The 26,901-nt window shown below is 53.7% G+C and overlaps 2 non-coding genes and 3 pseudogenes across 2 annotated transcripts; all 5 read right to left on the bottom strand.

Moving 5' to 3' along the window:
- Window positions 1-902: 902 nt before the first annotated feature.
- LOC148647497 (U2 spliceosomal RNA) lies at window positions 903-1,094 on the bottom strand. Its single transcript, XR_015926846.1, has one exon. It is a non-coding gene; the product is annotated as a U2 spliceosomal RNA (small nuclear RNA).
- Window positions 1,095-4,028: 2,934 nt separating this feature from the next.
- Window positions 4,029-4,249, bottom strand: LOC148647496 (U2 spliceosomal RNA; annotated as a pseudogene).
- Window positions 4,250-11,202: 6,953 nt separating this feature from the next.
- On the bottom strand, window positions 11,203-11,429 carry LOC148647495 (U2 spliceosomal RNA; annotated as a pseudogene).
- Window positions 11,430-18,096: 6,667 nt separating this feature from the next.
- Window positions 18,097-18,306, bottom strand: LOC148647494 (U2 spliceosomal RNA; annotated as a pseudogene).
- Window positions 18,307-21,670: 3,364 nt separating this feature from the next.
- On the bottom strand, window positions 21,671-21,862 carry LOC148647493 (U2 spliceosomal RNA). The gene has a single exon (XR_015926943.1). It is a non-coding gene; the product is annotated as a U2 spliceosomal RNA (small nuclear RNA).
- Window positions 21,863-26,901: the final 5,039 nt, after the last annotated feature.

Genomic DNA, 26,901 nt, shown 5'->3' with positions numbered 1-26,901 from the left:
GTCAAGCCACTTGAACCTTGATCTTAGCCAAAAGGCCGAGAAGCGATGCCCACAAAGGCGCGGACCGACGCGCGGGCGTTCCGCTGGCGCACAGTGGCGCAGGCCGACTCCTCTGGAGCCCGGGACCCGCGCAGCTGCCGGCCTCCCTGCAGCCAGAGGCCTGCCGCGGGACTCTGCTCCCCCTCTCTCTTGCCTGCCCGCCTGCCTTCCTGCCAGTCCCGGGCGGGGGCCCTGCTCTTTGATCTTCTGTCAACGGCCCGACAACGACCGCAGCCGCAGGGGGCGCCAGCCGCCCGGCCTCCTTAGCTTAGGCCCCTCCCACCGGCAGCAGCTGCGCCCAACCGGCTGCAAGCCAAAGCCGAGCGCCAGCACCTGCGGGCAGAGGCAAGGGGCAGCTCTCTCTCGGGAGGGAGGGAGGGACGGGGACGCGCGCGCACACACACACGCCTGCCTGCCTGCCTGCCTGCCTGCCGAAAAAAAAGAAAGAAAAGGTGGATATACTAAGTTTTTGGGAGGGAAAACGCCCAGCTGTCGAAAGGGGCCCGCCTGCAGGGACGGGGACGGACACACACGCAAGCAAGCAAGCAAGCAAGCAAGCAAGCAAGCAAGCAAGCCACGCCTGCCTCCCTGGGAAAAGGCTGAAAAACCTAAGTTTTTTGGAGGGAAAACGCACGGGAGCCGAAAAGGGGGCCGGCCTGCTTGCCCAGAGAGTCGAGACGCGGGAAAGCGCACAGAGGGAGCACGGGAACCGAGAGGGCGAGAGAGAGACAGAACACAGAGACACACAGATGGGGGACGAGGGACGAGACCCGAGAAGAAGGAGCTCCAGTCCACTTCGCTTGCTCGCTCGCTCGCTCGCTAGCTAGCTAGCTACCTACGTCTGTCTTTTCACCGCTGAGAGAAGGTGGTGCACCGCTCCCGGAGGCGCTGCAATACCGGGCCGATGCGTGGAGAGGACGGAGCAAGCTCCTGATCCAGCTCCCTGTTCCAAAAATCCGTTTAATATGTGGTCCCCCGATGGGGGACGTATCAGATATTAAACTGATAAGAACAGATTTTTTTTTTTTTTTTATTATACAAAATACAAAAGAAATTCCAAAAACTCCAAAGAACAAAACACAATCCCAAATACACAATAGTCACAATAACAACCAAAGTCATCTCAACCCATAATCCTGTTAAACACAAAATTCCATTCAATAGTCAACTAACAAAAACTTCTGCATACTAACAACACTTCCCATTCAATTCTCAACAAATTATTACACAGAAAAATCAATACACAACACAAATCTGTTCATATCCCATTACATAACCTCAAACCCCACTAATCTCCATAATCCCGCCCCCTATGCAAATTAAACAAGATCCCTTTCCCAAACTTACAATACATTCATTTTCTTAACCTCATTATATACAATCAACGCCCCATCCCAGTTTTCAAAAACAATTCACCCCACAACATCATCTCATTTACATTTTTCACCCCTTATACAAACTATTCCAATAATCAAAAATCATTTAACAACCAATACAATAACTTTCTTATACTAATACATATTCAGGTCAATTAATAACAAAAACAATACACAGCAAAAACAATATCACAGCTCATCATTATTCAGTTCCACCATTTCTAAGCAACCCACCCTATAACCCAAAACTCCACAAAAACAATTTATCATAATCCCACCCCTTATGCAAATATAACCCCGACCACTAAAAAACTGTAACTTAAATCTCCATCATCCCTTCCCCTTCTTTTTCCCTTTTTTCTTAACCGTCTGTCCCACCCTTACCTCCCTCATCTCATTTCTCGCCTCCAAATCTCCAGTCATACCTGGTGTACTGTCACCCACATCCCCATCCACCCAACGATACTTAGGTTTACTTGTACCCTTATCAACACCAGACACATCTCTCCCCACACTCCCCCCATCATTCGCCCCCGGTAGCTGCATATCTAACATTTCATCCATATACCCTTCCTTCTTCAGCTCCAATTTACACTCTTCCACAAAAATTCCCCTCTCCTCACACTGACCACTCTCACTCACACTCCTCTGCTCTCCATTCTTCACTCTTACCTTACTGGTCACATTCGTTTCCTTACTTACACTCTCCCGTACACTCTCCACGCACCATCCGTTCTCCTCACCAACCTTTTCCTCAGACTTCTGTATAGGGAAACTCATACACTCCCATGACACATGTCCCAACCCGTCACACTTAAAACACCTTTTCTCTTCCGCACAATCTTTCGCCACATGTCCCATCACCCCACACCGTTTGCAGCGCGCTGACGTGCACTGCGCAGCAAAATGTCCCCGTCCTCCACATGCTCTGCATTCAAGGGGTTGCCCGGAATAAACCAGGTAACCCCTGTGTGACCCGATCATGAAGAAAGCTGGGGGGTGAATCACCCCCTCCTCCGCTGTCTTCCCCAGTCTCAGTCTCATCAAATATGTCCGTTTCCCAGACCACACACCATCCTTGTCCAGATCTCTCTTCCCGGCTCCTTGCAGATCCACAAACCGCCGCAAGAAGAAGACTAAGTCCTCCTCAGGGATAAATGGATCTGAAAAGAAAACTGTCATAACTTTCAAGTCTCCAACAAACATCGGCTCCACCCGGAACAACTTTACTGGGAACTCCTCTTTCTTCTCCTGCACCATCCGCCACACTTCAAAACACAAAACTTCAGATGTTAGAGTCACTTCAAAGATCCCACATCTAACAAAGTCCTGCAGGCAGAAAACATCAATCAAATGCACTCCCAAGCATTCCACCAAAACCTGTTCTTTAAACCTGTCTCTGTCCCAGGTCGTCGGTCCATCCAGGCTCCTCAGCGAAAAACGGAGGGAGTCCTTCCGCTGCTCGTTCCTCGCCCAAGGGTACCCAGCCATCGCTCCAACCGTGTCGTCGCTCTTTCCGGAATCCTCCAGGTACGCAAACCGCCGTCCTCAAACTCCGTCCACCACAGCAAAACTTCCACGCCACCGCCGTTCCAATCCTCGCCACCGCCGTTCCAATCCTCTCTCCTCCAACCGTCAGCCGTCGTTCCTTCCCATCAGCATTCCTCCCGTCGCCTTCCCGACCCCCTGGACTAAGACCTCGGAATTGCGGGCTTGCCGGCTTAAACCTTGATCTTAGCCAAAAGGCCGAGAAGCGATGCCCACAAAGGCGCGGACCGACGCGCGGGCGTTCCGCTGGCGCACAGTGGCGCAGGCCGACTCCTCTGGAGCCCGGGACCCGCGCAGCTGCCGGCCTCCCTGCAGCCAGAGGCCTGCCGCGGGACTCTGCTCCCCCTCTCTCTTGCCTGCCCGCCTGCCTTCCTGCCAGTCCCGGGCGGGGGCCCTGCTCTTTGATCTTCTGTCAACGGCCCGACAACGACCGCAGCCGCAGGGGGCGCCAGCCGCCCGGCCTCCTTAGCTTAGGCCCCTCCCACCGGCAGCAGCTGCGCCCAACCGGCTGCAAGCCAAAGCCGAGCGCCAGCACCTGCGGGCAGAGGCAAGGGGCAGCTCTCTCTCGGGAGGGAGGGAGGGACGGGGACGCGCGCGCACACACACACGCCTGCCTGCCTGCCTGCCTGCCTGCCGAAAAAAAAGAAAGAAAAGGTGGATATACTAAGTTTTTGGGAGGGAAAACGCCCAGCTGTCGAAAGGGGCCCGCCTGCAGGGACGGGGACGGACACACACGCAAGCAAGCAAGCAAGCAAGCAAGCAAGCAAGCAAGCAAGCCACGCCTGCCTCCCTGGGAAAAGGCTGAAAAACCTAAGTTTTTTGGAGGGAAAACGCACGGGAGCCGAAAAGGGGGCCGGCCTGCTTGCCCAGAGAGTCGAGACGCGGGAAAGCGCACAGAGGGAGCACGGGAACCGAGAGGGCGAGAGAGAGACAGAACACAGAGACACACAGATGGGGGACGAGGGACGAGACCCGAGAAGAAGGAGCTCCAGTCCACTTCGCTTGCTCGCTCGCTCGCTCGCTAGCTAGCTAGCTACCTACGTCTGTCTTTTCACCGCTGAGAGAAGGTGGTGCACCGCTCCCGGAGGCGCTGCAATACCGGGCCGATGCGTGGAGAGGACGGAGCAAGCTCCTGATCCAGCTCCCTGTTCCAAAAATCCGTTTAATATGTGGTCCCCCGATGGGGGACGTATCAGATATTAAACTGATAAGAACAGATTTTTTTTTTTTTTTTTTTTTTTTTTTTTTTTTTTTTTTTTTTTTTTTTTTTTTTTCTTATAAAATATACTTTATTCGGAAAAAAACACATCTCAAAAAGAAAACATCTCATACAGTAACACTCCACAAATTCAAACATCGGCGGAACGGCGGTGATTGTCCGTTATCAATCAATGCAAGGGTGGGCGGATTTGCGCTATTATGAGTGTCCCTCCAAACCCTACCACTTGCTGTAACCCATTAATCCCTGTACAGGGTCCATAGGCCTTTCCAGCGCTCCTTTGCCGTGGGGAAACCCCATTTAGCAACGTCGCGCTTCATCCTCCTCCTGAGGTCCGCCAGGATCCTCTCCTCCAGCTCCCTCGCTCCCCACTTGTTGTTGTGCCGGATGAGATTGTTCCTCGCGTCCCACAGGCCTTTCTTTGTGAGGGACAGCAGCAGCCACAACAGGAACTGCGTCCCCCTGTCCAGTCCGGTAGGTGCCAGCCCCAGCAGAACGTACTGGTAACTGAGCACCGCACCCGTCCCCAGGAGTTGCATTATGTTGTCCATTCTGCCCCACACCGCCTTGGCGAAGGGGCAGCTCCAGAAAACGTGCTCCTGAGTCTCCTCGACGAAACACGTGTCCTGGGGGCAATGCGGATTCCTGGAAATCGAGTGTCTGTAGAGGACCTCTCTGGTAGCCAGTCTCTTGTGAACGGCCATCCAGTTGAGGTCCTTCAGTTCGTTGTCCAGTTCTTTCGGCTGCGTTCTTTCCCAGACTTGTCTGGGAACTCGCAGCCTTTCGTTGGCGACCAGGTGCCCCCTCACCTCTTTGTACAGAGCTCTGTGGTTGGTGCAGAGCTCTGGCTGTCTCGTGGCCTCGTACCTCCTGCTCCACTTGACAGCGTGGGTGTAGAACTCCGGTCGCCTCTCTGCCTTGGGCCCAGTGTTTGACCACTGGACCAAATGCCTCATCGGGATGGAGAGCCACAGCCTGACAAAGTACTGGTACTTGTGGCCGATGGGCTCCCGCAGCGCCCGACAGAGGTTGCAGAAGAAGATGCAGTCGAGTTTCAGGGGGAAATGTGGGACATCTCGACCCCCTTCCTCGACCGGCTGACACATCCGGTTTCTGGTGATGGACTCGTACCTGCCGCCCCAGACGAAGCCGAAGATCATCCCTTGCAGCGCTCGTCTGAGTCTGGCCGGCAGCGGGTACACCACCGCCAGGTAAACCAAAGCCGGCAGGACGTCTGCTTTCAACACCATCACTTTCCCTGTGTAGGACAGCGACCGCGTTTTCCACAGACCCAGCTTCGCGTTCACCTTGGCGATCCTCTCAGTCCAGTTGTTGGTCTCGTTGTCCTGGCTCTGGAAGGAAACCCCCAGTATTCTGAGGGGCTCCGTGCAGAGCTCGAGACCCTCCGGCGCCGTCGTCCTGTGCTTCCAGGGCCCGAAGAACTTCAGTTTGCTCTTTCGGCGGTTGAGCTTCGACCCCGAGGCTCTGGAGTATTGCTCCATGACCTGCAGGGCCCCCCTCAACCCCCTGTCCGACCTCAGGAACAGCGTCGTGTCGTCGGCGTACTGGGAGATCTTCAGGGTTTCCCCCGCGCCTCCCGGTATCTCCAGGCCGTCGATGACGGGGTCCCGTCTCACCGCCTCTGCTAAGGGCTCTGTGAAGAGAACATAGAGAAGGGGTGAAAGGGGGCAGCCCTGTCGTACTCCGGATTCCTGGGGAATGAAATCCCCCAGGTTTCCGTTCACGTTCACTCTGCTGCCCACGTCAGAGTACAGAATCTGAATCCAGCGGCTGAAACTCTCTCCGAAACCGAAGCGTTCCAGCACCCTGAACAGATAGCTGTGGTTCACTCTGTCGAAGGCTTTCTCCTGGTCCAGGCTGACCACCATCATGGGCACGTTCCGGTCCTCGGCCCAGGCGATGGCGTCTCTGGTCAGCTGGAGGTTCCAGCTGACGGATCGCCCCTCCACCCCACACGTCTGGTCGCTGTGGATGATGTGGGGGAGGGCGGTTCTCAGTCTGCCGGTCAGGAGCTTGGACAGGATCTTTACGTCCACGCAGAGCATCGTGATCGGCCTCCAGTTTTTGAGGTCGGCGGCGTCTCCTCCCTTGAAGAGCAGGGAGATGACGCCCTCCCTCATGGTGTCTCCGAGTTTCCCCCGGCGGAAGATCTCCTGCGCCACTTCCACCAGATCTGCCGCCAGGGTGTCCCAGAAGCAGGTGTAGAATTCCTTGGGGAGTCCGTCCGGCCCCGGCACCTTGCCATTCTCCATGGACAAGAGCGCTGCCTTCAGCTCCTCGGCCGTGATCGGACCCTCCAAGTCCTCCCTCACCTCCTCCGGTACTCGTGCCGTCAGCCCCTCCAGAAAAGCATCGCCTGCCTCCGCCTCCGTCTGCTTTTCCGAAAAGAGCTCCGTGTAGAAAGCGGTGGCCGCCTCCACTTTGTCGCTCTCGTCCAGCACTTCCTCTCCATCTCCCCGTCTCAGGCTGTGGATCACCCTCTTTTTCTGGGCTCCCCGGACCTGGTTGAAGAAATAGGAGGAACAGGTTTCATTATTTTCGTAATGCTCCCTCTGTGCCTTGACGAGGAAAGCCTTGGCTTTCTCCGTGTGCAGTCTGCGGAGCCTCTCCTTCAGGTCCCGTGCCCGGGCTGAATTGAAGGCTCCTCCCCGGTTAGCCGAGCTGTACTCCTCCTCGAGTTGCCTCTGGAGTCGTGCAGCTTCCTTCCTCTCCCTGGCCGCCTTCCGTCTGCAGTACGTCTGCGCCAGGGTTCGGGTCCTGTCCTTCACCGACTCCCACCATTCCACCACGGAGCTGTAGCCGTCTCTCAGGTCTCCCCAGCTCGCGTAGTCTTTCCGGAACAGTGCCCTGAAGTCGTCTTCCTCCAGTATCTCCCGGTTCAGCTTCCAGTACCCACGACCGAATGCCGGCAGGCTGGTGTTAGCCACCACCGTCAAGCGCTCGTGGTCGGAATACCACGCCGGGGACACCGTCGCCGACTCCAGGGAGCAGGTCGTGTGCACGAAGATGTAGTCCAGGCGGCTGCACACTCCCCGGGAGTTCTTCCAGGTCGGTCCGGCGTCGTTCGGGCGGCACCGTCTGAAGCCGTCTACTAGGGAGAACTGCTTGAGTAGCGACTCCAGCTCTGCCGAGCTAGCGTCGCTCCCCTTCTCCCGGTCGACGTTGAAGTCCCCGCCGAGCACCACCTGTCTGTTAGTGGTGCAGCAGCTGGCCAGGTCAGCAAACACTTCCTTCCGGATAGAGGGTTCCGTCGGAGCATAGACGTTAATCGCTCTCAACTTCTGCCCCCTCCAGTCGATGTCTGCGACCAGGATCCGGCCCTGCACCACCGAGAAGGAGGAAACCAGCGTCATCTCTGGGTTCCCGAGGAGGATTCCCACTCCGGAAGAGTGGACCCCTCCTACGCTCCAGCATGATTCTCCCTTCGTCCATTCCCTGGTGAATGTCAGCTTGTCGCTTTCATCCTTCAGGTGGACCTCCTGTAAGAAACAAACTGAGAAAGACTTTGAGGCCAGATCATGAAAGACTCCCCGTCTTTTCACTGGGTCTCTCAGCCCTCTCACGTTAGTTGTTAAGAAGGTTAGTTTCACAGTCATGGTTAAACTAGTGAAAGGTAAACCTCCTCTCTGTACTTACAGTAGAAACTTGGGAGTCTACATCTGGGCACTGTTTAGCCTAGATGTAACTCCTCTCGTTCGGGTCCTGGGGGGAATATACTGGGCTCCCTCCAGGTTTCGCTGGGGACTGAAAGGAAAACATGCTGGACAGGTCCAGCCCTACCATCAGTCCGGGCTCCAGGGCGGCTTCAAAATAATCCTCGTCGTCCTCGAGGATACTCTCAGCCACCGCTTCGGGGAGGCTCCTTTCTTCCCTCTCTCGGGGGGTTTCGGGGGCCTCCAGTTTCTCCTGGGCCTCAAGGGAAGGGGGCTCCAGTTCCTGGGCTGCCTCTTCCTTTTGTCCCTGGGCCTCGGGGGAGGGGGTTACCTCTTCCTGGGCTGCCTCCTCCTTTTGTCCCTGGGCCTCGGGGGAGGGGGTTACCTCTTCCTTGGCTGCCTCCTCCTTTTGTCCGTGGGACTCGGGGGAGGGGGGTTCCTTTTCCTGGGCCTCGGGGGGGAGGGTTTCCATTTCCTGGAGCGCCTCCTCCGGTTGTTCCTGGGCCTGGAGGGAAGAAAGTTCCGTTTCCTCTAGGGCGAGGAAACGGTTTTCCCTTACCACTCTCTTTTTCTGTCCTTCCGAAGGTGGGTCCGCCCTGGGTCTCTTCTCCCGCTTGCGCTTTCCCTTTTTGCTGGGAGTTATCCAGGTCCCTTCCTCCGGTCGGCCATCTTGTCCCTCTTCCTGGCGGCCATCTTGTGGCACCGATGCGGCTGGGGGTGTGGCCTCGGCAGTTTCGGGTCTCAGCGGGGGAGGTGCGGGTTCTTTGTTCTCAGCCCTCTCCCTTTGTCTGGAGACCGGTTTCTGCCTGCCGGCTTCCACTACCTGCGCAAACGAAGGTTTGCTTACCTTACATTGGCGAAGGAGGTGTCCCTCGGCGCCGCATCCGTCACACTTTTTGGCTGCCCGGCAGGTTTTTGCCAGGTGCCCGTCCTCATTGCAGTTGTGACATCTGACGATGTCACATGTGTTGGTTTTGTGGCCGGACCGTCTGCACTTGCTGCAGAAATCCGGCATCCTGGGGTAGTAGAGGTACCCCCTGTCGGCTCCGATGTTGAAGCGAGCCGGGGGGTGCTGGAAACCGTCAACGCCCTCTGGGTCCTCCTTCAGGAGGACTCGGTACTGGCGTTTGCCGTACCAGACGCCTTCGTCCCTGACCTCTGTCGGTTTTCCCACTACGGTTACATACCTCCCTAGGTACGCTGTTACCCGCTCCGCTGGTACGTAGGGATTGTACGTGCAAACCGTAATGGTCCTCTGGTTCGTCTTCCTCATAGGCTCCGGCCTGAAATCAGAGAAACCAGGGTGCTTACCTTTCTCCCTGACCAGTCTCGTTGCCTTTTCGTACGCCGCGTCCGTGGCCATGTAGGCCTCCATGTATCTCTCTGCCTTGTTGTCCTGGAGGCAGTAGAGATCGCCGGCCACCAACTGCAAGATCCCTCGCAGGAAGGTCATGAAAAAGGCCTTAGCAGTCGGCATCGGCTCTGTCTTCTTTGTCCAGTGGAACCGGATCAAAGTCCTCTTGTCCGCCATCTCTGAGGGAGAAAAAGGGGACAAAAAGGAAAAAAGGAGGGAAAGAGAGAGAGCAAAAGGAGCAGCGAGGGAGCCCTGGCCTTTGTCCTTGTGGGCAAAGCCCAGCTAGGTGCAGGCGCAGGAGGAGAGAGAGAGAGGAGAGCGGAAAGTGCTTCCGGGTCTCAAGGAAGAAAGCAAGCACCGCGGGCAGGCCACGTGTACCTGCTCCCAGCCAAGAGGCCTAGGAGGCAGAGAGAGAGAGAGCGGGAGAGAGAGGGAGCGGATAGCGCTTCCGAGTCTCAAGGAAGAAAGCAAGCACCGCGGGCAGGCCACGTGTACCTGCTCCCAGCCAAGAGGCCAAGGAGGCAGAGAGAGAGGGAGAGCGAGAGAGAGAGGGAGCGGATAGCGCTTCCGAGTCTCGAGGTGGAAAGCAAGCACCGCGGGCAGGCCACGTGTACCTACTCCCAGCCAAGAGGCCAAGGAGGCAGAGAGAGAGGGAGAGAGAGAGAGAGAGCGAGAGAGAGAGGGAGCGGATAGCGCTTCCGAGTCTCGAGGTGGAAAGCAAGCACCGCGGGCAGGCCACGTGTACCTACTCCCAGCCAAGAGGCCAAGGAGGCAGAGAGAGAGGGAGAGAGAGAGAGAGAGCGAGAGAGAGAGGGAGCGGATAGCGCTTCCGAGTCTCGAGGAAGAAAGCAAGCACCGCGGGCAGGCCACGTGTACCCACTTCCAGCCAAGAGGCCAAGGAGGCGGAGCAAGAGAAAGGGGGAGGGGAGAGGAGAGGAGAGAGCAGAGAGAGAGAACGTTGATGCCGGATTCCACCCAGCTCAGCTGCTGCTTGGCCTTAACCCCCTAGGCTCAACCTAGAGCGATACCAGCTCAAGCACTCTTCAGAATCTTCGATCGCCTTCTAGACCTCTGGCAAGACAAGAACTGCGGGCATGCCACTTGAACTTGATCTTAGCCAAAAGGCCGAGAAGCGATGCCCACAAAGGCGCGGACCGACGCGCGGGCGTTCCGCTGGCGCACAGTGGCGCAGGCCGACTCCTCTGGAGCCCGGGACCCGCGCAGCTGCCGGCCTCCCTGCAGCCAGAGGCCTGCCGCGGGACTCTGCTCCCCCTCTCTCTTGCCTGCCCGCCTGCCTTCCTGCCAGTCCCGGGCGGGGGCCCTGCTCTTTGATCTTCTGTCAACGGCCCGACAACGACCGCAGCCGCAGGGGGCGCCAGCCGCCCGGCCTCCTTAGCTTAGGCCCCTCCCACCGGCAGCAGCTGCGCCCAACCGGCTGCAAGCCAAAGCCGAGCGCCAGCACCTGCGGGCAGAGGCAAGGGGCAGCTCTCTCTCGGGAGGGAGGGAGGGACGGGGACGCGCGCGCACACACACACGCCTGCCTGCCTGCCTGCCTGCCTGCCGAAAAAAAAGAAAGAAAAGGTGGATATACTAAGTTTTTGGGAGGGAAAACGCCCAGCTGTCGAAAGGGGCCCGCCTGCAGGGACGGGGACGGACACACACGCAAGCAAGCAAGCAAGCAAGCAAGCAAGCAAGCAAGCAAGCCACGCCTGCCTCCCTGGGAAAAGGCTGAAAAACCTAAGTTTTTTGGAGGGAAAACGCACGGGAGCCGAAAAGGGGGCCGGCCTGCTTGCCCAGAGAGTCGAGACGCGGGAAAGCGCACAGAGGGAGCACGGGAACCGAGAGGGCGAGAGAGAGACAGAACACAGAGACACACAGATGGGGGACGAGGGACGAGACCCGAGAAGAAGGAGCTCCAGTCCACTTCGCTTGCTCGCTCGCTCGCTCGCTAGCTAGCTAGCTACCTACGTCTGTCTTTTCACCGCTGAGAGAAGGTGGTGCACCGCTCCCGGAGGCGCTGCAATACCGGGCCGATGCGTGGAGAGGACGGAGCAAGCTCCTGATCCAGCTCCCTGTTCCAAAAATCCGTTTAATATGTGGTCCCCCGATGGGGGACGTATCAGATATTAAACTGATAAGAACAGATTTTTTTTTTTTTTTTTTTTTTTTTTTTTTTTTTTTTTTTTTTTTTTTTTTATTATACAAAATACAAAATAAAACACCAAAAACTACAAATACATAAGTCCAAAAACACAATCAAAAACAAAAAACAATTACACAGCTAAATCAAAGATATCATAATCTCATCCCTTATATAGACACAACCCACCCCAATACAATTCCCCTGCTCAAAAACAAACCCACAATTAACATGAAGCAGATATGCGTACATAAAATAAACAACTTACTTGAAAAACACAGTACATGATTTCCAACCCCAACCCTATTTACCATAATCCCGCCCCTTATGCAAATTACCTTCCACCCCCAAATTCACCCAACAGTCTTATTTACAAATTACAGGAACATTAAAGGACCTAGACTATTTCCAATCCCAGATATCCACTATGGATTTCCATTTCTCCTTTGCGGCATGAAAACCCCATCTTTTTATGTCCCCTTCTACCAACCCTCTCAAATTCCATAAAAGCCTTCTATATAACCCATCTACTGTACAAACAATTCCCCTCTTGACTAACAAATTCCTGGAATTCCATAACTCAAACTTAATTAAACTAACTAGCAACCATAACACAAAGCTCTTAGCGTTTGCCCCACCTCCCACCTTCAACCCATATAACACAACTGCAGGAAGTACACAGAAAGTGGAGGACAGGCTACTAAACAAAGTTTCACATTTGTTCCAGGTCCGCTGAGCAAAATTACAGTCCCAAAACACGTGGCTGATCGACTCCACCGCATGACACCCGGCTCTAGGACACTCCTGCTGCTTTGTCAGCTTATGTTTGAACAAAACCTCACGAACTGCCAAACGACCCCAAGCGGATAGCCAGTTCAAATCCATTAGATGGTGCTGTAGCCCTCTGGGCTGGACTCGCCGCCAGACCACGTTGGGGACGCCACCTACGAGGCTGGCCTCTTCAGCTTGAGTTACTGCAGAATAGAGCCGTCTGTGGTTAAGCAGGACCTGGTGATCTTTAAGCTCAGGGTGCTGTTTCAGCCAGTGTGTCGCATGCCGATAGTGCCATGGCAGATCGTTCCCATGAGGCAAACTGTTGGACCACTGAGCCAGGGCGCGCACGTGGCTAGATAGCCAGAACCTGACAAAATACTGAAAGGGATGTGAGACTGGGGAATGCAGAGCTATACACAGGCCAGACACATATATACAGTTTAGCTTTACAGGGAAGTTGGGAACTCCCCGTCCGCCTTCTTCCACTGGGCGATACATATCGACTCTGCGCACATACTCATATTTTCCCCCCCACATGAACATAAAAACCTCCCTTACCAGATATCTGTTGAAGCGCGCAGGCATGGGATACACCGATGCTAGATAAACCAGCACAGGCAGAAACACCACTTTCAGGATCAGGACTTTACCTACAAAGGACAGCTGCTTGTTCTTCCAGTGCGTCAGCTGCAGCCTAGCCTTCTCCAGCCTCTGGGACCAATTGCACCAAGCAGCATCCTGTGCCGTGAATAACACCCCTAGAATCTTAAGGGGCCCTTGACAGATGTCCAATCCATGCGCTGGTCCCAGCTGTTCTTTCCAAGGCCCGAAGAACTTGATCTGACTTTTCCCCCTGTTTAGCTTTGCACCTGACGCGAGGGAGAAGTTCTCGAAGACGTCCAAGGCCGCCTGTAGGCTAAGGTAAGAGCTGAGAAATAAGGTAACATCGTCAGCATATAATGCCACCTTAACTCTTTTTCCTCCACTCCCAGGTACGAGGATCCCGTCAATGGATGGCTCCTTCTGGACTGCCCGCGCATAAGGTTCCATATATAGTGCAAAAAGTAATGGGGACAGGGGGCAGCCCTGACGCACACCAGACTCTTGGAGAACCAGTCCTCCCAGGTGCCCGTTCACCAGAACTCTACTGCCAACCTGTGAGTACAGTATTTTTAACCAGCCCAGCATGACAGGGCCGAATCCCATCTTCTCCATCACTTGCCAGACAAAGGTGTGTGAGACATTGTCAAAAGCTTTTTCTAGGTCCAAGCTGGCGATCAGCAACGGGACGTTCCTGTTCTCGGACCACGCTATCACATCCCGTACTAGTTGGAGGGTCCAGCTGGCACGCCGACCTCGAACCCCGCAGGTTTGGTCCCAACCGATCACATGAGCTAGGACCCCCTTCAAGCGGTTTACCAGCACTTTAGCGATCAGCTTATAGTCCACGCACAACATCTGCAGCGGCCTCCAGTTCTTAAGGTCCTTTGCAGGTCCTTTTTTATACAACAGTGTGAGGATTCCCTCCCTCATAGACTCACACATAGCCTTCCTACGAAAGATTTCCTCCGTCACCTGAAGTAAGATTGGCCCTAAGATATCCCAGAACGTCCGATAAAATTCGGCTGGTAGTCCGTCTTTACCTGGTACCTTACCAGCCTTCATGCCGAGCAGAGCGTCGCCAAGTTCCTGCAAGCTTATAGGAGCCTCCAACTGTTCTTGGGCTTTGACAGGAACCTGCGCTGTAATACCGCTCAGCAGCTTTGCACCCATGGCCTCGTCCACCGTCTTTAGGGAAAAAAGACATTGGTAAAAGTGCCTCACCACTTCCAGCATCTCCTCACTACTAGTAACTATTTTCCCCTCCGAAGTCTGAATGCCAGTCATCACACTGCGCTTCTGTCTCTGACGAATTTGCCGGAAGAAAAAACTGGAACATGTTTCGTGAGATTGTATGAACTGCACGTGGGCTCTGAACAGGTAACTCCTTGCCTTTTGCTCGTGATAAGTGCGCAGTTCAGCTTTAGCTGCTGCAATATCTTCAGGGCACACTGACATATCCTTATTACACTGGGAAAACAAGGTGTTTAATCTTTCCTGCAGCGCCCTGCCCTTCTGCCGCTCACGCTTGAGCCTTGCTCTGCCATAAATTCTGGTCTCCTTTCTAATTTTCTTTTTTAAGTGTTCCCACCAATCAATCAGGGGAGTCCCCAGATTCCTCTCCTTCCACCATGTTTGCAATTTGTACCTCATTACCTTGACATATTCGTCTTCTCTTAGGTTCTCCGTATTTAACTTCCACACCCCACGCCCAAACTGGTTCCTTAAATGTGGAAAATGGGCCTCTACTAGGGCATGGTCAGAAAAACCTACCGGCAGCACCACCACCTTCTCCACAGGTACGTCCAGTGAGGCGAATACATAATCAAGGCGCTTCACAGTACCTTGAGCGTTCCTCCACGTGGCCTCTGCTTTCTCCTTTCGGATCCGGTAGGCGCAGTCGTAAAGTCCAAACTGTGCTAGAAGAAGATTGAGCTGCTTTGCCCCTGGATCCCTCTTATCTTGGAGGTCCACGTTAAAGTCTCCTCCCATGATGATCCATTTGTTGGTAAGGCAAACAGGATAAAGTTCCTTAAAGAAATCTGCCCGTAAAGCCATCATTGCCGGGGCATACACACACACACACCGAAAGCAATTCTCACCCGAACAAATATCCAAATATAAGGCTCTCCCAGGCACTACATTCACACATTTCTCCACTATAAAATTGCGATTGCCAAATAAAACTCCAACTCCCGAGGAGTGGACACCTCCGATATTCCATCTAGAATCTCCTCTGTCCCACTCACGAGTGAACTGTATGACGTCTCTTTCATCTTTTAGATGGACTTCCTGCACCAAACAAATATCAAAAACCATGGTTTTCAGGTAAGAAAAAAAGGCCGTCCTCTTTACTAAGTTCCTTAAACCCCGAATATTTAAAGTTAATATTTTCAACATTAGGGGGCAGTAAAAAGGCTCATCAGCTCCATGTAGGCTTGACGCACTGACGCCTCCCTTTGTCCCTGCAAATATAGTTTATCTATTTTACCTCCTGATCGCGTACAGCCAACTGACACTCCTTCATGCAACCTCAGCACACGTCGGAAGTTTGACGGCCGGGGCGGGTACTGCACGTTTCCGTTCTTCCAGGCACAGGCCTCCAAAAACTGCAGCGGGACCTCCAGAATCTTCAGCACTTTGTCAGGGCGCCTTTCCACCCCCACCTCGTACATCTCCTTCAGTTCTCCCTTGTCCCTTATCCATTTCTTTACAAAGTCACCCAACAACATCTTCTTATTGGTCGCATCTATCTGGTTGCGGCCCTTTACTTCGAGGGTTGAAATCTCCTCACCAGAGTGCTCACAACGCACGACAATCCCTGCCGGAGATAGCCCTTGCTCATTGAAGGTCCTAGGCCAGACTATTTTGCTGGCCTTTTCGTCCCATTTACAGAACTTCTTGAACCTCATAGGTACCTCAGCGAATATAAAGACATCTCGTTCTTCTCTCTGCAGGGCGACGCGTGGCTGCATGTGTTCTTCTGAGGCTTCTGCCGAGGTCGGGGTCATCTCCGTTTCTGGAATGACAAAGCCTGAGGACATACCCGACTCTGCCGTAAGGGGGGGGTCACCCACACCACTTACCTCGCCCTCCGACCCTAGTGGAGTAGATTCGGCCTGGGCCAACGAATCTGTGGCCATCGACTCAAGGTATTCCATGGGATCTACACCCGATTTCTTCACCAAGGGCGGCACATCATTTTCCGCCTTTCTTTTCACAACTTTCCTGGCCTGGACGGTGTCCATGGCCTCCTCTTCATCCACTCTGTCCCCCCAGTCTGCCCCTACTTCCTCCGCAGAGGGCAGGCTTGATTCCTCAGCCAACGCTCTTATATGCTCTAGCGCGGCGAGCGAGACCCCACCTTCCTCCTCTGCGCTCCCCAGGACCTCCTCAGCACTCACCGGAGCCTCCGTCTCTTCTTCGCCGCTGCGATCTTCTGCTGAGGTAAGTGCTGTTGCCGTCTGCCTGTGGTCCGTTACCTCCTGCCCCCGATCCACACCCTCAGGTTCCATCACCTCCTCGCCAGCGTCAGGGACCAGCGACGCCGGTGCCGGGCCCTCTGCTGCATCTTCTGCCTGGTGAACTGAGGTAACACTTGCTGCCGATGTGCCACCCGCCACGGCTGCGAAACTCATACCTTTCTTTGGGCACGCCCTGTAAATGTGCCCAGAGACCCCGCACAAATTACATTTCGGCTCAGCCCTGCACATGAAGGTGCTGTGCCCCACAGTATCACACCTTCGACAGACCTCCACATCACAGTCAGCAGCATAATGGCCCTTCTGCCTGCATCGTCTACACGCCAAGGGTTGATCAGGGTAGTACAGATAACCTGTATAAGTTCCAATTGAGAAGTTAGCAGGAGGGTGCAAGAGCCCATCTTCAGCACTAGGGTCCGCTCTGAAACGCACCAGAAATTTCCTTTTCCCGTTCCAGACTCTCTTCCTATCCATCTCCTTGATACCCGTGCCCTGAACGTCAACAAATCTTTTAAGAAAATTAACAATGTCTGCGTCTGGGGTAAAAGGGTTGTTCATATGGACCCATATGGGTCTCGCCTCCCGTGCAAACAAAGGTTCAAGGAAAAAATGAACAAAAGGTTCCTCCAGTCTGCGAGCAGTCAAAACAGACCAAACTTTCGTGCACTGTTCAGCAGAGTAAAGTGACAAATCAAAAATCTTTTTACCTGGAAAGTCCTGGAGGCAATAGATCTCTTCAGGCTGTAAGGACAAATGCTTGAAAAGGACTTCATCCTCGAAAGCATCCCTCTTGGCAAAATCCTTGTCAGAAGCCTCCACTCGCAGCACAAAACGCACAGTATGCCTTGGTCTTGCATTCTTGCTTGAAGTCCTCTCCATCTTGTGTAGAGTGGCCGGAATCCTATCCGCCACAAAGAAAAAATCGCCGTCGCCTGGAAAAAGCCGCGCCGTCCACCCCTTCCTGCCTTTGACTCAGAGCCCAAGCCGCGGTCAGGCCACGCACTCAGGATCTTCGCCAAAAGGCCGAGAAGCGATGCCCACAAAGGCGCGGACCGACGCGCGGGCGTTCCGCTGGCGCACAGTGGCGCAGGCCGACTCCTCTGGAGCCCGGGACCCGCGCAGCTGCCGGCCTCCCTGCAGCCAGAGGCCTGCCGCGGGACTCTGCTCCCCCTCTCTCTTGCCTGCCCGCCTGCCTTCCTGCCAGTCCCGGGCGGGGGCCCTGCTCTTTGATCTTCTGTCAACGGCCCGACAACGACCGCAGCCGCAGGGGGCGCCAGCCGCCCGGCCTCCTTAGCTTAGGCCCCTCCCACCGGCAGCAGCTGCGCCCAACCGGCTGCAAGCCAAAGCCGAGCGCCAGCACCTGCGGGCAGAGGCAAGGGGCAGCTCTCTCTCGGGAGGGAGGGAGGGACGGGGACGCGCGCGCACACACACACGCCTGCCTGCCTGCCTGCCTGCCTGCCGAAAAAAAAGAAAGAAAAGGTGGATATACTAAGTTTTTGGGAGGGAAAACGCCCAGCTGTCGAAAGGGGCCCGCCTGCAGGGACGGGGACGGACACACACGCAAGCAAGCAAGCAAGCAAGCAAGCAAGCAAGCAAGCAAGCCACGCCTGCCTCCCTGGGAAAAGGCTGAAAAACCTAAGTTTTTTGGAGGGAAAACGCACGGGAGCCGAAAAGGGGGCCGGCCTGCTTGCCCAGAGAGTCGAGACGCGGGAAAGCGCACAGAGGGAGCACGGGAACCGAGAGGGCGAGAGAGAGACAGAACACAGAGACACACAGATGGGGGACGAGGGACGAGACCCGAGAAGAAGGAGCTCCAGTCCACTTCGCTTGCTCGCTCGCTCGCTCGCTAGCTAGCTAGCTACCTACGTCTGTCTTTTCACCGCTGAGAGAAGGTGGTGCACCGCTCCCGGAGGCGCTGCAATACCGGGCCGATGCGTGGAGAGGACGGAGCAAGCTCCTGATCCAGCTCCCTGTTCCAAAAATCCGTTTAATATGTGGTCCCCCGATGGGGGACGTATCAGATATTAAACTGATAAGAACAGATTTTTTTTTTTTTTTTTTTTTTTTTTTTTTTTTTTATTGCAAAATTACAAAAGAAATTCCAAAAAAACTCCAAATATACACAAAACACATCATAAACTCAAATACACATTAGTCATAGTAACAACTTAAGTCATATCAACCCACAATTCTGTTAAACACAAAAATTCCATTCAACAGTCAACTAACAAAAACTTCTGAATACTAACAACATTTCTCATACAATTTTCAACAAATTATTACACAGCAAAATCCCTACGAAACACAAATCTATTTAACTCTATTACACAGTCTCAAACCCCACTAATCTCCATACTCCCGCCCCTTATGCAAATTAAACCAAAACCCCCATCCCCAAACTTACAATACATTCATTCCCTTAACCCCATTATATACAGTCTGCATCCCATTACAATTTACAAAAACATAATGAAACAGTTCCCACCAACATCTCATTTACATTCCCACCCCTTATATTAATTCTCTACACAAAACCGGCTCTCCTCTCAATATCACACGCCTCCCATCACACCCACTTAAAAACAGAACATATTCCATTAAACCAAAACCATACATAGAACAAACCCATCCTAAATACAACTAAGCACAGACATCATCTGAAACACTACTCTCACTTCCCCTGTTACGCAACATTTTAGCAAATGTAACAGAAGCATCTTTACACTCCGCTTTAACTTTCCCCGACACCCGTAGCCCTTTAAACATTCTTTTTTCCGGAAACGCGTATTCAAAAAGAAGCTGTGGAAACTCCTTTTCCATATACCGTGACACAGCCATCACCCGTTTCCTATCCAAAGCCTCAAAAAGGCTTTCCCACATATCCCTATCCACTACCCCTCGAAACCCCTTTCTATTTTTCCTCAAAGGCCATTTAAGATGAATACAACCTTTCCTTTCTTCCCTCCACTGCTTCCACTCAATATCTTCATCCCAAAAATCCGTCATACGCCCCAAACCCTCTACTGACTTTTCCTCTCCCATCAGCACCTCCCCCTTTGGGACATCGTCCTCCTCCTTCTCAGAATCAATATCAACAGTTAGAACAGCGAAGGGGTTTGCGCTCTCCACTGCCTGCCCACCCACTTCCTCCTTTTGCCTAACAACACCCTTCCCTTTACCCTTCCCCCTCTGAGCCACTGACCAGTCAATACCCTCACCCCCCTCCGACACTTGACCAGCCCCACTTGGATCGTCGTCCTCCACCTCCTCAGGATCACCAGCCGCCACTTTCTTCCTGCGAGAGACTCCCCTCTCCGCCACTTGGCCTATTCCACTTGAGTCGTCGTCACCCTTCACCTCCTCAGGATCCGGATCCGCCACCCTCTTCCGACTAGGAATTCCTGGAACAGACATCCCCCGGCTCCCCGAAGGCCCCTCATCACCATCCATTTCAATGTCAGGCACACTCTCCGCCCACGACATCCTTCCTGATTCTTCGACCAACTCCTCCACCATCTCGGTGACCTCCTCCAGACCCCCTCCCTGCTTAGGGAACACCAAACCTCCATCTTTCTCCGCCACACCTCCAGCCGCCACCATAGGCTCCTTCCCCGCAGACCTCTGTTCTCCTGGAGCCGCTCCCGTCCTCCTTGCAAAGGACTCTCCAGCAGTCGATCGAGCCCGGGCTGCACCTGCATAGCTCCTTGACCTTTGAAAACAGTTCTTATACACATGGCTTGCTTCACCACACAAATTACAAGATAAGGGCTTGGCACACTTCTCTGCCCTGTGCCCTACTTCCCCACACCTTCTGCAACAAATAACAGTGCATTCAGCTGCCACGTGACCCTCCGCTGCACAGTTCCGACATACAAATGGCTGCCCAGGGTAATTCAGGTGACCTCCATTCGAACCAATCGTAAAGAAAGCTGGTGGGTGAACATACCCACCTTTCTCAGATGCATTAGTCCTTAAGCGCACCATGTACCTCCTTTTCCCCGTCCAGAAATTCCTAGAGTCCATAACCTTTACACCATTCCCTTGAATGTCCACAAATCTTCTCAAAAAACATACCAGCTCAGACTCTGGCACATACGGATTATGCATATGCACAGTCAAAGGCCTTAGTTCTCTGGCAAACAATGGCTCTATAACAAAATTAACAAAGGGCAAGTTCTCCTTCTGATCTTGAAGAACATTCCATTTCTCCATACAAACTTTCTCCGAAATAAAAGAAACATCAAAAATACCTTTCCCAGGAAAATCTTGATAACAAAAAACATCCGGTACCTCCACGCCCAAAGCTTGGATCAGCACAATGTCCGAAAACTCCTCTCTCTTCATCCTTTCGGTTCCCGGTTTCTCCTTCCATACGAAACGAACGGAATTCCGCATCCGTCCCTCTCTGCCCAACCACTCTCCGCCTGCCGAAGCCGCAACTCCGCCAATCGCCTCCATCGCTCCGTCCTCTCCCCTCCGGTTGACTCTGCCTCCAACAGCCGCCTCCACCGTCGCCTCCTCCGCCGCCTTCCCGACCCTCTGACTAAGACCTCGGAACTGCGGTCAAGCCACTTGAACCTTGATCTTAGCCAAAAGGCCGAGAAGCGATGCCCACAAAGGCGCGGACCGACGCGCGGGCGTTCCGCTGGCGCACAGTGGCGCAGGCCGACTCCTCTGGAGCCCGGGACCCGCGCAGCTGCCGGCCTCCCTGCAGCCAGAGGCCTGCCGCGGGACTCTGCTCCCCCTCTCTCTTGCCTGCCCGCCTGCCTTCCTGCCAGTCCCGGGCGGGGGCCCTGCTCTTTGATCTTCTGTCAACGGCCCGACAACGACCGCAGCCGCAGGGGGCGCCAGCCGCCCGGCCTCCTTAGCTTAGGCCCCTCCCACCGGCAGCAGCTGCGCCCAACCGGCTGCAAGCCAAAGCCGAGCGCCAGCACCTGCGGGCAGAGGCAAGGGGCAGCTCTCTCTCGGGAGGGAGGGAGGGACGGGGACGCGCGCGCACACACACACGCCTGCCTGCCTGCCTGCCTGCCTGCCGAAAAAAAAGAAAGAAAAGGTGGATATACTAAGTTTTTGGGAGGGAAAACGCCCAGCTGTCGAAAGGGGCCCGCCTGCAGGGACGGGGACGGACACACACGCAAGCAAGCAAGCAAGCAAGCAAGCAAGCAAGCAAGCAAGCCACGCCTGCCTCCCTGGGAAAAGGCTGAAAAACCTAAGTTTTTTGGAGGGAAAACGCACGGGAGCCGAAAAGGGGGCCGGCCTGCTTGCCCAGAGAGTCGAGACGCGGGAAAGCGCACAGAGGGAGCACGGGAACCGAGAGGGCGAGAGAGAGACAGAACACAGAGACACACAGATGGGGGACGAGGGACGAGACCCGAGAAGAAGGAGCTCCAGTCCACTTCGCTTGCTCGCTCGCTCGCTCGCTAGCTAGCTAGCTACCTACGTCTGTCTTTTCACCGCTGAGAGAAGGTGGTGCACCGCTCCCGGAGGCGCTGCAATACCGGGCCGATGCGTGGAGAGGACGGAGCAAGCTCCTGATCCAGCTCCCTGTTCCAAAAATCCGTTTAATATGTGGTCCCCCGATGGGGGACGTATCAGATATTAAACTGATAAGAACAGATTTTTTTTTTTTTTTTATTATACAAAATACAAAATAAAACACCAAAAACTACAAATACATAAGTCCAAAAACACAATCAAAAACAAAAAACAATTACACAGCTAAATCAAAGATATCATAATCTCATCCCTTATATAGACACAACCCACCCCAATACAATTCCCTTGCTCAAAAACAAACCCACAAATAAACTGAAGCAGATATGCGTACATAAAATAAACAACCTACTTGAAAAACACAGTACATGATTTCCAACCCCAACCCTATTTACATGATCCCGCCCCTTATGCAAATTACCTACCACCCCCAAATTCACCCAACAGTCTTATTTACAAATTACAGGAACATTAAAGGACCTAAACTATTTCCAATCCCAGATATCCACTATGGATTTCCATTTCTCCTTTGCGGCATGAAAACCCCATCTTTTTATGTCCCCTTCTACCACCCCTCTCAAATTCCATAAAAGCCTTCTATATAACCCATCTACTGTACAAACAGTTCCCCTCTTGACTAACAAATTCCTGGAATTCCATAACTCAAACTTAATTAAACTAACTAGCAACCATAACACAAAACTTTTAGTGTTTGCCCCACCTCCCACCTTCAGCCCATATAACACAACTGCAGGAAGTACACAGAAAGTGGAGGACAGGCCACCAAACAAAGCCCCACACTTGCTCCAGGTTCGCTGAGCAAAATCACAGTCCCAAAACACGTGGCTGATCGACTCCACCGCACGACACCCGGCTCCCGGACACTCCCGCCGCCCCGCCAGTCCATGCCTAAACAAAACCCCACGAACTGCCAAACGACCCCAAGCGGACAGCCAGTCCAAATCCATCAGGTGGTGCTGCAGACCTCCGGGCCGGACTCGCCGCCAGACCACGCCGGGGACGCCCCCCACGAGGCCGGCCTCCTCAGCCCGAGCCACCGCAGAACAGAGCCGTCCGCGGCCAAGCAGGACCCGGCGATCCTCAAGCTCAGGGCGTCGCCCCAGCCAGTGCGTCGCGTGTCGATAGCGCCACGGCAGATCGCCCCCACGAGGCAAACCGTTGGACCACCGAGCCAGGGCGCGCACGTGGCTAGACAGCCAGAACCCGACAAAATACTGAAAGGGATGTGAGACTGGGGAATGCAGAGCTATACACAGGCCAGACACATATATACAGTTTAGCTTTACAGGGAAGTTGGGAACTCCCCGTCCGCCTTCCTCCACTGGGCGATACATATCGACTCTGCGCACATACTCATATTTTCCCCCCCACATGAACATAAAAACCTCCCTTACCAGATATCTGTTGAAGCGCGCAGGCATGGGATACACCGATGCTAGATAAACCAGCACAGGCAGAAACACCACTTTCAGGATCAGGACTTTACCTACAAAGGACAGCTGCTTGTTCTTCCAGTGCGTCAGCTGCAGCCTAGCCTTCTCCAGCCTCTGGGACCAATTGCACCAAGCAGCATCCTGTGCCGTGAATAACACCCCTAGGATCTTAAGGGGGCCTTGACAGACGTCCAGTCCATGTGCTGGTCCCAGTTGTTCTTTCCAAGGCCCGAAGAACTTGATCTGGCTTTTCCCCCTGTTTAGCTTTGCACCTGACGCAAGAGAGAAGTTCTCGAAGACGTCCAAGGCCGCCTGTAGGCTAAGGTAAGAGCTGAGGAATAAGGTAACATCGTCAGCATATAATGCCACCTTAACTCTTTTTCCTCCACTCCCAGGTACGAGGATCCCGTCGATGGATGGCTCCTCCTGGACTGCCCGCGCATAAGGTTCCATATATAGTGCAAAAAGTAAAGGGGACAGGGGGCAGCCCTGACGCACACCAGACTCTTGGTGAACCAGTCCTCCCAGGTGCCCGTTCACCAGTACTCTACTGCCAACCTGTGAGTACAGTATTTTTAACCAGCCCAGCATGACAGGGCCGAATCCCATCTTCTCCATCACCCGCCAGACAAAGGCGTGTGAGACATTGTCAAATGCTTTTTCTAGGTCCAAGCTGGCGATCAGCAACGGGACGTTCCTGTTCTCGGACCACGCTATCACATCCCGTACTAGTTGGAGGGTCCAGCTGGCACGCCGACCTCGAACCCCGCAGGTTTGGTCCCAACCGATCACATGAGCTAGGACCCCCTTCAAGCGGTTAACCAGCACTTTAGCGATCAGCTTATAGTCCACACACAACATCTGCAGCGGCCTCCAGTTTTTAAGGTCCGTTGCAGGCCCTTTCTTATACAACAGTGTGAGGATTCCCTCCCTCATGGACTCACACATAGCCTTCCTACGAAAGATTTCCTCCGTCACCTGAAGTAAGATTGGCCCTAAGATATCCCAGAACGTCCGATAAAATTCGGCTGGTAGTCCGTCTTTACCTGGTACCATACCAGCCTTCATGCCGAGCAGAGCGTCGCCAAGTTCCTGCAAGCTTATAGGAGCCTCCAACTGTTTTTGGGCTTTGACAGGAACCTGCGCTGTAATACCGCTCAGCAGCTTTGCACCCATGGCCTCGTCCACCGTCTTTAGGGAAAAAAGACATTGGTAAAAGTGCCTCACCACTTCCAGCATCTCCTCACTACTAGTAACTATTTTCCCCTCCGAAGTCTGAATGCCAGTCATCACACTGCGCTTCTGTCTCTGACGAATTTGCCGGAAGAAAAAACTGGAACATGTTTCGTGAGATTGTATGAACTGCACGTGGGCTCTGAACAGGTAACTCCTTGCCTTTTGCTCGTGATAAGTGCGCAGTTCAGCTTTAGCTGCTGCAATATCTTCAGGGCACACTGACATATCCTTATTACACTGGGAAAACAAGGTGTTTAATCTTTCCTGCAGCGCCCTGCCCTTCTGCCGCTCACGCTTGAGCCTTGCTCTGCCATAAATTCTGGTCTCCTTTCTAATTTTCTTTTTTAAGTGTTCCCACCAATCAATCAGGGGAGTCCCCAGATTCCTCTCCTTCCACCATGTTTGCAATTTGTACCTCATTACCTTGACATATTCGTCTTCTCTTAGGTTCTCCGTATTTAACTTCCACACCCCACGCCCAAACTGGTTCCTTAAATGTGGAAAATGGGCCTCTACTAGGGCATGGTCAGAAAAACCTACCGGCAGCACCACCACCTTCTCCACAGGTACGTCCAGTGAGGCGAATACATAATCAAGGCGCTTCACAGTACCTTGAGCGTTCCTCCACGTGGCCTCTGCTTTCTCCTTTCGGATCCGGTAGGCGCAGTCGTAAAGTCCAAACTGTGCTAGAAGAAGATTGAGCTGCTTTGCCCCTGGATCCCTCTTATCTTGGAGGTCCACGTTAAAGTCTCCTCCCATGATGATCCATTTGTTGGTAAGGCAAACAGGATAAAGTTCCTTAAAGAAATCTGCCCGTAAAGCCATCATTGCCGGGGCATACACACACACACACCGAAAGCAATTCTCACCCGAACAAATATCCAAATATAAGGCTCTCCCAGGCACTACATTCACACATTTCTCCACTATAAAATTGCGATTGCCAAATAAAACTCCAACTCCCGAGGAGTGGACACCTCCGATATTCCATCTAGAATCTCCTCTGTCCCACTCACGAGTGAACTGTATGACGTCTCTTTCATCTTTTAGATGGACTTCCTGCACCAAACAAATATCAAAAACCATGGTTTTCAGGTAAGAAAAAAAGGCCGTCCTCTTTACTAAGTTCCTTAATCCCCGAATATTTAAAGTTAATATTTTCAACATTAGGGGGCAGCAAAAAGGCTCATCAGCTCCATGTAAGCTTGACGCACTGACGCCTCCCTTTGTCCCTGTAAATATAGTTTATCTATTTTACCTCCTGATCGCGTACAGCCAACTGACACTCCTTCATGCAACCTCAGCACACGTCGGAAGTTTGACGGCCGGGGCGGGTACTGCACGTTTCCGTTCTTCCAGGCACAGGCCTCCAAAAACTGCAGCGGGACCTCCAGAATCTTCAGCACTTTGTCAGGGCGCCTTTCCACCCCCACCTCGTACATCTCCTTCAGTTCTCCCTTGTCCCTTATCCATTTCTTTACAAAGTCACCCAACAACATCTTCTTATTGGTCGCATCTATCTGGTTGCGGCCCTTTACTTCGAGGGTTGAAATCTCCTCACCAGAGTGCTCACAACGCACGACAATCCCTGCCGGAGATAGCCCTTGCTCATTGAAGGTCCTAGGCCAGACTATTTTGCTGGCCTTTTCGTCCCATTTACAGAACTTCTTGAACCTCATAGGTACCTCAGCGAATATAAAGACATCTCGTTCTTCTCTCTGCAGGGCGACGCGTGGCTGCATGTGTTCTTCTGAGGCTTCTGCCGAGGTCGGGGTCATCTCCGTTTCTGGAATGACAAAGCCTGAGGACATACCCGACTCTGCCGTAAGGGGGGGGTCACCCACACCACTTACCTCGCCCTCCGACTCTAGTGGAGTAGATTCGGCCTGGGCCAACGAATCTGTGGCCATCGACCCAAGGTATTCCATGGGATCTACACCCGATTTCTTCACCAAGGGCGGCACATCATTTTCTGCCTTTCTTTTCACAACTTTCCTGGCCTGGACGGTGTCCATGGCCTCCTCTTCATCCACTCTGTCCCCCCAGTCTGACCCTACTTCCTCCGCAGAGGGCAGGCTTGATTCCTCAGCCAACGCTCTTATATGCTCTAGCGCGGCGAGCGAGACCCCACCTTCCTCCTCTGCGCTCCCCAGGACCTCCTCAGCACTCACCGGAGCCTCCGTCTCTTCTTCGCCGCTGCGATCTTCTGCTGAGGTAAGTGCTGTTGCCGTCTGCCTGTGGTCCGTTACCTCCTGCCCTTGATCCACACCCTCAGGTTCCATCACCTCCTCGCCAGCGTCAGGGACCAGCGACGCCGGTGCCGGGCCCTCTGCTGCATCTTCTGCCTGGTGAACTGAGGTAACACTTGCTGCCGATGTGCCACCCGCCACGGCTGCGAAACTCATACCTTTCTTTGGGCACGCCCTGTAAATGTGCCCAGAGACCCCGCACAAATTACATTTCGGCTCAGCCCTGCACATGAAGGTGCTGTGCCCCACAGTATCACACCTTC

This window comes from Lepisosteus platostomus, chromosome 15, assembly GCF_059453375.1.
Source record: "Lepisosteus platostomus isolate fLepPlt1 chromosome 15, fLepPlt1.hap1, whole genome shotgun sequence".
NCBI lineage: Eukaryota > Metazoa > Chordata > Actinopteri > Semionotiformes > Lepisosteidae > Lepisosteus > Lepisosteus platostomus.
Note: the sequence above shows the minus strand (reverse complement) of the source record. Positions and strands in the feature narration are given on the sequence as shown.